The following is an 11,867-nucleotide window of genomic DNA, read 5'->3' as shown; positions in this document are numbered from 1 at the left end:
CTGTAAGGAACTCGAGTCCAGGAATCTGGACCACCAGAGAACTCTTGCCCCATGGAAGATTAATAGGCAAGAGCCCTCCCAAAGGCCTCCATCTCAACACGAAGGCCAAGCAACACCCAAAAGACAGCAAGCTCCAGAGCTGGATGCCCCACACCAATCCTTCAGCAAAACAGGGGCACAACCCTGCTATATGGCAGACAGGCTACCCAAAACCACCAAACCCATAGACACCCTAAAAGACACTACTGGACACAGCACTGCCCTCCAGAGAAACAAGACCCAGCCCCATCTACCAGAGTACAGGCACAAGTCCTCCCAACCAGGAAATCATCACAAAGCCCTGGCCCAATCCCACCCAGGGGGACAGACTCCATAAGTAAGAGGAACTGTGACCTTCCAGCTTACAGAAATGAGACCCAAAACACAGTAAATTAAACAAAATGAAAAGGCAGGGGAAAATGCAGTGGATGAAGGAATATGATAAAAACTTACAAGACCAAATTAATGAAGAGGAATCAAGCAATCAACCTGAAAAGGAAGTCAGAGTAATAATAGTAAAGATGATCCAAAAGCTTGAAAATAAAATGAAGGCACAGATAAATAGACTGGAGGCACGAATCAAAAAGATGCAAGAAATGTTTGGCAAGGACTTAGAAAAGAGTAAATAATCAACCATGAACAACACAATAAATGAGATTAAAAATACACTGTAGGGAACCAACAAAAGACTGACTGAGGCAGAAGAACAGATAAGTGAGCTTGGAAGATAGAACGGTGGAAATAACTGAAACGAACACAGTAAAAATAAAAAGTAATGGGAAAAATCTCAGAAATCTCTGGGACAATGTTAAGTGCTCCAACATTTGCATCATAGGGATCCCAGAAAAAAACAAATGAAAGGGCATGAGAAAATATTTGAGGAGATTATAGTTGAAAATTTCCCTAAAACAGGAAAGGAAATAGCCACCCAAATCTAAAAAGCCCTGAGAGTCCCATACAGGAGAAACTTGCCAAGACATGTGTTAATCAAGCTAACAAAAATTAAGCACAAATATTAAAAGCAGCAAGGGAAAAGCAACAAATAACATACAAGCAGATGCCTAACAGCTACAAGGCTAACAGCTAACAGCTGATCTTTCAACAAAAACTCTGCAAGCCAGAAGGGAATGGGAGAATATAGTTAAAGAGATTGAAAAGAAAAAGCCTACAATAAAGATTATTCAGCAAGGATCTCATTCATATTCAAAGGGGAAATCAAAAGCTTCACAGACAAGCAAAAGTTAAGCGAATTCAGCACCACCAAACCACATCTACACAAACACTAAAGGAACACCTCTAGACAGGAAACACAAAAAGAAAAGGCATACAAAACAAACCTAAAACGTAAATGGTAACAGGATCATACATATCAATAATTAAATTACCTTAAATGTAAATGGGCTAAATGCTCTAACCAAAAGACACAGACTGGCTGAATGAATGCAAAAACATATACTCTATCTACAAGAGAACCACCTCAGACCAAGGGACACATGCAGACTGAAAATGGGCTGGAAAAAGATATTCCATGCAAACGGAACTCAAAAGAAAAGTAGAAGTAGCAATTCTCACATCAGATAAAATAGATCTAAAGACTGTTAACAAGAAACAATGAAGGACACTACATAATGATCAAGGGATCAATTCAAGAAGAAGATATAACAATTATAAATATATATGCACTCAACATACAAGCACCACAATATGTAAGGCAAATGCTAACAGCTATCAAAGGGGAAATCAACAGTAACACAGTAATAGTAGGGGACTTCAATCCTATATTCACACCAATGGACAGATCAACCAGCAGAAAATAAGTAGGGAAACACAAGCTCTAAAGGATATATTGGACCAGTTGGACCTAATTGATATATACAGATATTTCACCCCAAAACAATAGATTTCACTTTTTTCTCAAGTGCACATTGAACATTTTCCAAGATAGATCACCACTTGGGCCATAAGTCAAGCCCTGGCAAATTTTTAAAAATTGAACTCATTTCAAGCATCTTTTCTGAAAACAAAGCTATAAGATTAGATATCAACTACAGGAAAAAGCTGATAAAAAAACACAAAACCTAGGTCCAGAACTGCCAATTCATTATTTCTGTCACATTGTATTGGCTACTGCTGCTGCTGCTGTTAAGTCGCTTCAGTCGTGTCTGACTCTGTGCGACCCCATGGAAGGCAGCCCACCAGGCTCCTCCATCCCTGGGATTCTCCAGGCAAGAACACTGGAGTGGGTTGCCATTTCCTTCTCCAATGCGTGAAAGTGAAAAGTGAAAGTAAAGTCGCTCAGTCGTTTCTAACTCTTCGCGACCCCAGGGACTGCAGCCTACCAGGCTCCTCCATCCATGGGATTCTCCAGGCAAGAGTACTGGAATGGGGTGCCATTGCCTTCTCTGGTATTGGCTACAGAAAGTCACAAAGCCAGCTCAGATGAAAAGGAAGAATAAGTTTACTCTACCTCTTGAAGGGAGGATTACGATGTTATATTAGTTTGCTAGGGCTGCTGCAACAAAGTCACACAAACTGGGTGGCTTAATTAATGTATTGTTTCATAATTCTGGAGTTTAGAAGTCTGAGATAGGTGTCAGGGGGTTGATTCCTTTTATCAGATAGAGAGAATATGTTTCATTCCTCTCTCCTGGCTTCTGACTATTTTCTGGCAATTGCACCCTTCATTCCTTTATCTTCACACACATTCTCTCAGTGTGCCTATGCCTATCTCTGTGCCCAAATTCCCCCTTATAAAGACACCAGTTGACTAGGGCCTTCCCTGATGACTTCATTTTAGCTTGATTACCTCTATAAAGACACTGCCTCCAAATAAGGTCACATTCTGAGGTCCTGTGGTTAGGACTCCAACATATCTAAGATATCTATTAGGAGGAATATAATCCAACCCATAACAAATGTGCAATACAGGAACAGGAGTCCTTAGTAACCATCTTTGCAGATATCTACCACAAAGCAGAAGCTCCAAGAAATACCTCTCTCTTATCTTCAAGAACAGATTCTTCGGGTAGGCTGTTTTAACTGGAGCCTGGAACTTTAAATGCTCCTTACAAATCTAGCCACCAGCATCAGCCTTGGGTATAACCTGTTTTTCTTTCCTGCCCAGCAGAGACTTTGGAGTCTGATTGGTGCAATGTGACCTGGAGCTAAGACACTCCCTCATTGTTTTCTCCCAGAACTACAAGAGGAAAAGGTCAGGTTCAGGCACCTGACCCTCTATGAGATCTTGAGCAGGTTTGCCAGATTCCTGTTTGCCATTCTTTAAATGGGAGTAGTTATAAAAGACTGTCTCTCAGGATGGGGGTGAAAATTTAAAGGAACAAAGTATGTAAAAACTAATGTCTAAACTATCAGGATTTCTCTGTGTGTGTGTGTGTGTGTGTTATTCACTCCATCATGTCCAACTCTTTGCAACCTTATGGACAGTAGCTTTCCAGGCTCCTCTATTCATGGAATTCTCCAGGCAAGAATACTAGAGTGGATAGTCATTCCCTTCTCCAGAGAATTTTTCTAACTCAGGGGTCAAACCCAAGTCTCTCACATAGCAGGCAGATTCTTTACCATCTGAGCCACCAGGGAAGCCTTCTCAGTTCAGTTCAGTTCAGTTCAGTTGCTCAGTCGTGTCCAACTCTGTGCGAACCCCATGAATTGCAGCACGCCACGCCTCCCTGTCCATCACCAACTCCCGGAGTTCACTCAGACTCACGTCCATTGAGTCAGCGATGCCATCCAGCCATCTCATCCTCTGTCGTCCCCTTCTCCTCCTGCCCCCAATCCCTCCCAGCATCAGAGTCTTTTCCAATGACTCAACTCTTCGCATGAGGTGGCCAAAGTACTGGAGTTTCAGCTTTAGTATCATTCCTTCCAAAGAAATCCCAGGGCTGATCTCCTTCAGAATGGACTGGTTGGATCTCCTTGCAGTCCAAGGGACTCTCAAGAGTCTTCTCCAATACCACAGTTCAAAAGCATCAATTCTTCAGCACTCAGCTTTATTCACAGTCCAACTCTCACATCCATACATCACCACAGAAAAAACCATAGCCTTGACTAGACGGACCTTTGTTGGCAAAGTAATGGCTCTGCTTTTGAATATGCTATCTAGGTTGGTCATAACTTTCCTTCCAAGGAGTAAGCGTCTTTTAATTTCATGGCTGCAGTCACCATCTGCAGTGATTTTGGAGCCCAGAAAAATAAAGTCTGACACTGTTTCCACTGTTTACCCATCTATTTCCCATGAAGTGATGGGACCGGATGCCATGATCTTCGTTTTCTGAATGTTGAATTTTATGCCAACTTTTTCACTCTCCGATTTCACCTTCATCAAGAGGCTTTTGAGTTCCTCTTCACTTTCTGCCATAAGGGTGGTGTCATCTGCATAACTGAGGTTATTGATATTTCTCCTGGCAATCTTGATTCCAGCTTGTGCTTCTTCCAGCCCAGCGTTTCTCATGATGTACTCTGCATAGAAGTTAAATAAGCAGGGGGACAATATACAGCCTTGACGTACTCCTTTTCCTATTTGGAACCAGTCTGTTGTTCCATGTCCAGTTCTAACTCTTGCTTCCTGACCTGCATACAAATTTCCCAAGAGGCAGGTCAGGTGGTCTGGTATTCCCATCTCTTTCAGAATTTTCCACAGTTTATCAGGAAGCCTTCTAGATGACCATAATTAATGGCATCAGTCTCTACCACATCAATACAGCTGACTTAGACTACATTTTGAGTTGAAACATTAGTAAAGCAAGGCAATGGCACCCCACTCCAGTACTTTTGCCTGGAAAATCCCATGGATGGAGGAGCCTGGAAGGCTGCAGTCCATAGGGTCGCTGAGAGTCAGACACGACTGAGCGACTTCGCTTTCACTTTTCACTTTTCACTTTCATGCATTGGAGAAGGAAATGGCAACCCACTCCGGTGTTCTTGCCTGGAGAATCCCAGGGACGGGGAAGCCTGGTGGGCTGCCGTCTATGGGATCGCACAGAGTCGGACACGACTGAAGTGACTTAGCAATAGCAATCATAGTAAGACTTCATTTGTGTGGAGAACTACACAGTTTACTAAGCACTTCCACACCCACCATCACGGGGAGTCAGATCTCTCTGTTTTATGAGAACAGAGTCTTTCATATATCTGGACAAATACATGATCCAAAAGAATACATACACCCCAGTGTTCATTGTAGCACTGTTTACAATAGCCAAGACACGGAAGCAACTTAAATATCCACTGACAGAGGAATAGATAAAGAAGATATGGTACCTGTATACAATGGAATATCACTAAGCCATTAAAAAGAATGAAATAATGCCATTTTTTTTTAATAATGCCATTTTTAGCAATATAGGTGGACCTAGAGGTAGTCATACTGAGCAAAGCAACTCAGACAGAGAAAGAGAAATATTGTATGGCATCCCTGTCTACTTAAAAAATAGTCACAACCTAAAAGTTGAGAATTATGTTTTATTTGGTGGGAAGTTTTAGGACTTAAGCCCCGGAGACAGCATCTCAAGTAAACCTGAGAGAAGTGCTCCAAGGAGGGGAGAGGAGGAGGCAAGTAATATAGAAATTTTGCAACAAATGTCAGGTAACCTGAACATCTAAAGGTTATTGTTACGTAAAGGAAACTAGCTATCCCGAGTTAAGGAATTTAGTGATTTTATATGTATGGGAAGATGCAAGGGTCTGGGCTCACAGAAATCATTCCTTTCATACGTATCTCAATTATCCGGGGCATATTATCCGGGACCATATGTATCTCAATTATCCTGTGTTTTTCACATCCTGAGTTCTTAAGGGCTCATGGCAGGGAGTGACTGCAGCCTGGTGGCTGCTAAATCACAGGTATTCTCTTTCCTGAGTGCCCTCAGGAACTCACATTGAAGGGCTGGAGTAACTGATGACTGTGACATACTTATTTACTGACATGGCAGGAAATACTCCATTTCTCATCCCTTACAGTAGAATCTAAAAAGAAATTATACAAATGAACTTACATACAAAACAGAAAGAGACTCACAGACTGAAAATGAACTTTTGGGCGCTGGTGGTGGGGTGGGGGAAGGATGCAGGGGAAGGGATAGTTAGGAAGTTTGGGATGGACATGTACACACTGCTATATTTAAAACAGATAACCAACAAGGACCTATACGGAGCTTTGCTCAGTGGTATGTGGCAGCCTGGATGGGAGGGAAGTTTGGGGGAGAATGGATACATGTATGTATATGACCAAGTTCTTTTGCTGTTCACCTGAAACTATCAAAACATTGTTTGTTAATCAGTTATACCCCAATACAAAATACAAAGTTTTTAAAAAAGAACAGAGACCTCAAAGAAAGGACTTTAAGAAGTGTATTAATAAAAAATAAATAAGTGTATTAGTAACAATAATACTGCCTCCTATAACAAAGAGACCCAAGAATACAGTGGTTCAAACATAATAGAAATGTATATCTTACCCACATGACAAAGAAGTGTTCCCGTTTCATAATGGTCTTCACCCACACAGTGATTCAGGGCTCTAGGCCCATTCTATCTTGCACCTTCAGCGACTATTAGAGTCTTATAGTTACCTGCATAAAACCTGCAGCTTAGGAAAGCCTTAGCTTGACAAATGGCACTACTTCAACTCATATACCATTGATCAAAATGAGTCACATAGTCACCTAATTACAAAGAAGCCTGGGAAATATGTTCTAGCTAGGAGACCAGGAAGGGTAGGAAAGTGACTTTTGGTGAACAGCCAGTAATCTCTTCCATGGGAAAGTTTATAAAGTTCTAGAAGGGATAGATCACATATTTCCAAGGAAGTATAGTTTCTGGTTAGAGGATGCAGTGAGTTGATGTATGGGCCATAATTCTTCACTTTGCTATATAGTACTGTGTACCCATAATATTGCCATGGACTCAGGGAGGTGGAATATATTTTCCCACCCACTGATATTGGACTTGACCGTATGACTTTCTCTGGTCACTGAAATCAGGTAGAAGTGGTAGTGTGTCAGTTTTGAGCTTCAGTCTTAAGAGTTTCTGCATGTTTCTACTTTTCTTATGCTTTCACCATCTCCACTAGAAATTCTCCCCTGGATAACTACTGCCCTTCAGCCTGGGGCTGCAGAGTGAAGACAAGAGAAGCAGACCAGCGCTCAGCCCAGCACTTAAAGCCCAGCTAATTAAGGCCATCATCTTGAAGTGCCTGTCTGATGCAAGTTTAGATTCCCCAGCACCCAGCCAACTTGTAGATACATGAGATCAGCAAAGTAATCTCAGTCAACTCACATACACATGAGAAATAAATACTAGTTTTTATATGCCACTGAGGATTTATGGTTCTTACACAACACTATTGTGGCAATAGCTGCTGATACAGAAGAACAAATAAAGAGTATCCTCATTCCCCCTAGCCTTCTGTAAGTGCTCAGTTGTGTCCTATTCTTTGTGAACCCATGGATTATAGCCCATCAGGCTCCTCTGTCCATGGAATTTTCCAGACAAGAATACTGTAGTGGGTTTCCTACTCCAGGGTCTCTTCCTGACCCAAGGATCAAACCTATATCTCTTGCATTGGCAGACAGATTCTTTACCACTATGCCACCTGGGAAGCACAAGTGACATCCATTCCACGTGTCTTGAGGTCCTTTAATGGAGTGAAACCTGGTGGTCCGGAGTCGACAATAAGGAAGTAAAGGAGAGAAAGAGGCTGATATTCTTTGGTTTACACAGAAAGCCAATAAAGCCCCAGCACGGGGCTTGCTCTGTTCACGAAGGCCTCAGGTGCCCTCTTGATGGGGTGAAGGCTCAGAGCACCTTCTCGAGAGGGTCTTAGAAGCCCCGGCAGGAAAGTGAACTCAGAGAGCCTCTGCACTCCAGGGGATCAGCCTGAAAAAGAGAGGGAGAGAGAGAGAGAGGGAGAGAGAGAGCGGGAGAGAGAGAGGGAGAGAGAGGGAGAGGGAGGGAGAGAGAGGGAGAGGGAGGGAGAGAGAGGGAGAGGGAGAGAGAGAAAGAAAGACACAGGGACCAGAGCTCTGATGGAGCAAAGGTGTTTTATTCAACATTGTGTAGGTATTTATCTGTCTTACAAGATAGCTATTTTCAGCAGAGATAAAATCAAAACTTACAAGTTATCAAGAAAACATGAGGTCATCCATATGAAAGAGAAAGTTGTAAATAACCACTTTTACCATATGGTTCATAAAAAGGAAGAGGGTACGTATCACCGTATAGAAAAACTAACAAAGGAAATGCCTGGATTCCTCAGTCCCGGAGAGGCTTGCCTCTCCTCTTAATTCCCGAATGTTCAGGAATTAATGAGGAACAGAGAATTCCTGATAGATCCAAAACAGCACACAGGAAGCCTCCTGTTAAATGCTTCCTGACACACCTGATTGAAGATAGAGTTAGAAAATAAGAGATTACTTGGCTCAGCACCAGGCATGCAGTAAATGAACACTGCATCTGAAGTCAAAGCCAAACTGTATACTTTGCTTGTCCTCTCCACACACCCTGACTTGGAATCCTTAGGTTTCTCTTCCAGGACAGTATTCCCTGATTTTCAGCCAATATCCTTGGTCACTGGATGGTTATTCTGATGTAATAGTGATGCCTTAAAGAAAAGACACTAACAGACCAGACAAACATAAGTTCCATTACTTAAGTCTCCAACTTTGTATGCCTAAGAACAGGAGATACTGAGCAGACTGATGGAGGGACCCATGGCTTTCAGGTTCCCATTGAAGGAAGCCAACTGCTGCCAAGACCAACCCATCAAGACTACGCTTCTGACAGATCCACTAAAGCAGGTCCTCTCAGACTGCATACAAAGCACCCAGGAACTTTGTTAAGTGCATATTCTGATTCAGCAGGTCTGGGATAGCACCTGAGATTCTGCATTTCTAACCATTTACCAGGTGAAACTGATGCCTTTGATCTTCAGGCCAGACTTTGAGTTAGCAAAGCTCCAAAGCAAGGGTATCAACCTTGGTTGCACAATCATAGCTGCACAATAACCTAAGAAGCTTTAAAAACATTAACCACCCCTGGGTCCCACCCCTAAAGGTTTTGATGCAGGAGGTGTGGAATGCCACTTGGGCATCCTGGCTATTCCAATGTATAGCCACTACTTTGAGAGCACCCTCTGCTGTTTCCAGGGGGTTTGTGCCCTCTTGCCTCCTCCCTGTTTTCTGGAGGCTCTGGCTCTCAGCTTGCCTGACTATCCTTTATTTTACCAAGTAAGAGAATACAATATTTTTCAACTAAAATAATTTCCATTTTGTGAAAGAAGAGCAACCATTTATCAAAAAGGTAAAATAGGAAGACAAAAATGAAGTCCTTAAAACTGAACTATGACCTTGTGAAAGTCCCACTCTCCTGCTCTTCCTTTCCTAGTTCACTGGTGCCTGGTGCAAAGAATTCCAGGGCCCCACATACAGCCCAGGGCCTCCTTCTGTCCACCTGAAAAATTGGCCATTGAGATGACAAGGCTTTTTTTCCCAGGTGGCGCAAGTGGTAAAGAATCTGCCTGCCAATGCAGGAGAAAACAAGGCCTTAACTAGTCCACAACCAGGTGTAAATAAGTGGAATATGTTTGCTTTCTAACCCAAATAGTTTAATACATGTTTTATATCAAAACAAGGATAGAAACATGGATATTAACTTAAATTTATGTGAGTTTTTTTCAATGAAATCCCAGACTTCAAAATAATTCAGGGTCTGTCTCAGGTTGGAGGTAGAGGCTGACTTCTGAAGGGTTTGGAAGTGTTGCCAGATCAAGTGAGACTCCCAGTTCAATCTCAGTTTCAGACAGTCATTTCTTAGTGGAAGCATGGGCCCCAGTCACACAGTAGTGAGTGTTGGAGTTGGACCCCTGAACCCTCTGTCTGGTTCTTCACCATCATAGTTGGTATGCAGTCAGGCCTGGACACGGACCCTGGCAAGCTCCAGATGACTTCAGGAATTCTGACAACCCCCTCAAAGTATCAAAGGGCATCCATCTAGACTCTCAGTTTACATGTGGTTTTTTTTTTGTTCCTTGGCTTTTTTTGTTTGACAGTCTTTGTCTACTTGGGCTCTCGCATACACAGCTTACAAGTCAGTTCCCAGGCAAGCATCTTGAAAACAGAGCACCATCTTTTTGGCCTGGATTCCTCCATGCCTCCACAAAACATTTAACCCCTACATGTCCAGCCTTACTCCCACCCTTTCCCCACTCATACTACCAACACCTGAAGACCTTGTCAATCCTCAGCCTACCCCTGTATATTAGCCATGGCATAGGATTTGGGGAAACCAAGAAAAACAAAAATGTATATCTCAAATCACATGAACTAGTCAAGAAAGTCAGAGCATAGAGGGGACGTGGTTTAGGGTGATCCATTCTCCAAGCTCTTTGCTGTCTCTCGTCTTAATGCCCTCCTCAGGCAGAAGTGGGATCTCTGAGCAAGATGCCTTCTACATTATCTGCTTTGAATGCTGCCCTTCTGGCTTCTGAGACTTCCACTGCTCTCCAAGGAGCTGTGCACTATACATTCAACTTCAGTCAGGATATCTTTTCTGAGCTCTGAGTCCATACCAAGCTCAGACCAGCTGACCATCTCACAAGATCCCAGACATCAGAGTGGGACAGCCCAGGACCTCACAGCTCTGGTGGAGCAGGCTGACCTGGTCATGGCTGAGTGTGTGTCTACCTGTGTGTGTCAGCATCCTGGCCCCCACCCACACCACCCTCGCTGGCAGACAGCCTTGTTGACCACAACCCACTGTGTCAATAAGTAAACAGGATGGGTTTGTTGCTGCCTTGGTAACCAAATACCAGTCACCATCTAAACAAGAAAGAACTCAACCCATCAGGAGGGGAACCTTCACAAGTTTTTGTATTGTAGGAAAGAAGGAAGAAATGGATAGACAAAAACAAAGATGGATAGGGAAGCAGTGAAGGAGACAGAGAGAAGAAAACCAGGGCCAGCATTGTAGGCAGTACCAAAACAAAGGTCTTGGGCTACTGTGTTTTCACCAGCTGCTCTGTGCCCCCAGAGATGCCCCTACTTGCCAAGCTCCCTTGCCTTGGGCATGCCTCCCCACATCATACCTCTTGTCCCTCCTTCCATGCAGGCCTCCCTATCCTCCTGCAGGCCCTGATCAGGCTATAGCTTGTCCTAGAAATCCTCAAGGATAAGCCATCTCCAGGGCTCCCCCTTATTTGTACAGAAAGGTCCAAAGTGTGTCTGTCTCCAGCCAGATAAACTCCTGGAAGATTCATCTTCTCTTATTTGGGGCCCTCTACTGAATCTATTAATATTGTAGGATGCTCGGTATAGGGACAGTGAACCTTTCGTTGGTCCATCCAAGGTCATCAGCAAATGCAGAACAAATTTTGTCTCCTACATCTTAGCCTTTCATCTCTCATCTTCTATCCTTTTCCACTTATCCTTGACCTTTCTTGGCTTGCCTCCCTGGGTCTCAGCAGTAATTGTGTCTTAATAGGAGTGCCTCTGGTGAGACGGTGAAGAATATGCCTACATGAAGCAGGGCACTCAAAGTCAGTGCTCTGGGACAACCCAGGGGGAGGGAGGTGGGATAGGAGTTCACGATGGGGGAACACATGGGCACCCATGGCTTATTCATGTTTATGTATGGCAAAAAACACCACAATATTGTAAAGTAATTATCCTCCAATTAAAATAAATTAATTAATTTAAAAAAAAAGAATCCACCTGCAATGTGGTAGACTTGGGTTTGATCCCTGAGTTGGGAAGATCCCCTGGAAGAGGGCATGGCAACCCATTCCAGTATTCTTGCCTGGAGAATCCCCATAGACA

Source organism: Bubalus bubalis, chromosome 14 (assembly GCF_019923935.1).
Source record: "Bubalus bubalis isolate 160015118507 breed Murrah chromosome 14, NDDB_SH_1, whole genome shotgun sequence".
Taxonomy (NCBI): Eukaryota; Metazoa; Chordata; class Mammalia; order Artiodactyla; family Bovidae; genus Bubalus; species Bubalus bubalis.
The sequence above is the reverse complement of the archived record's forward strand: the minus strand, read 5'-3'. Positions refer to the sequence as shown.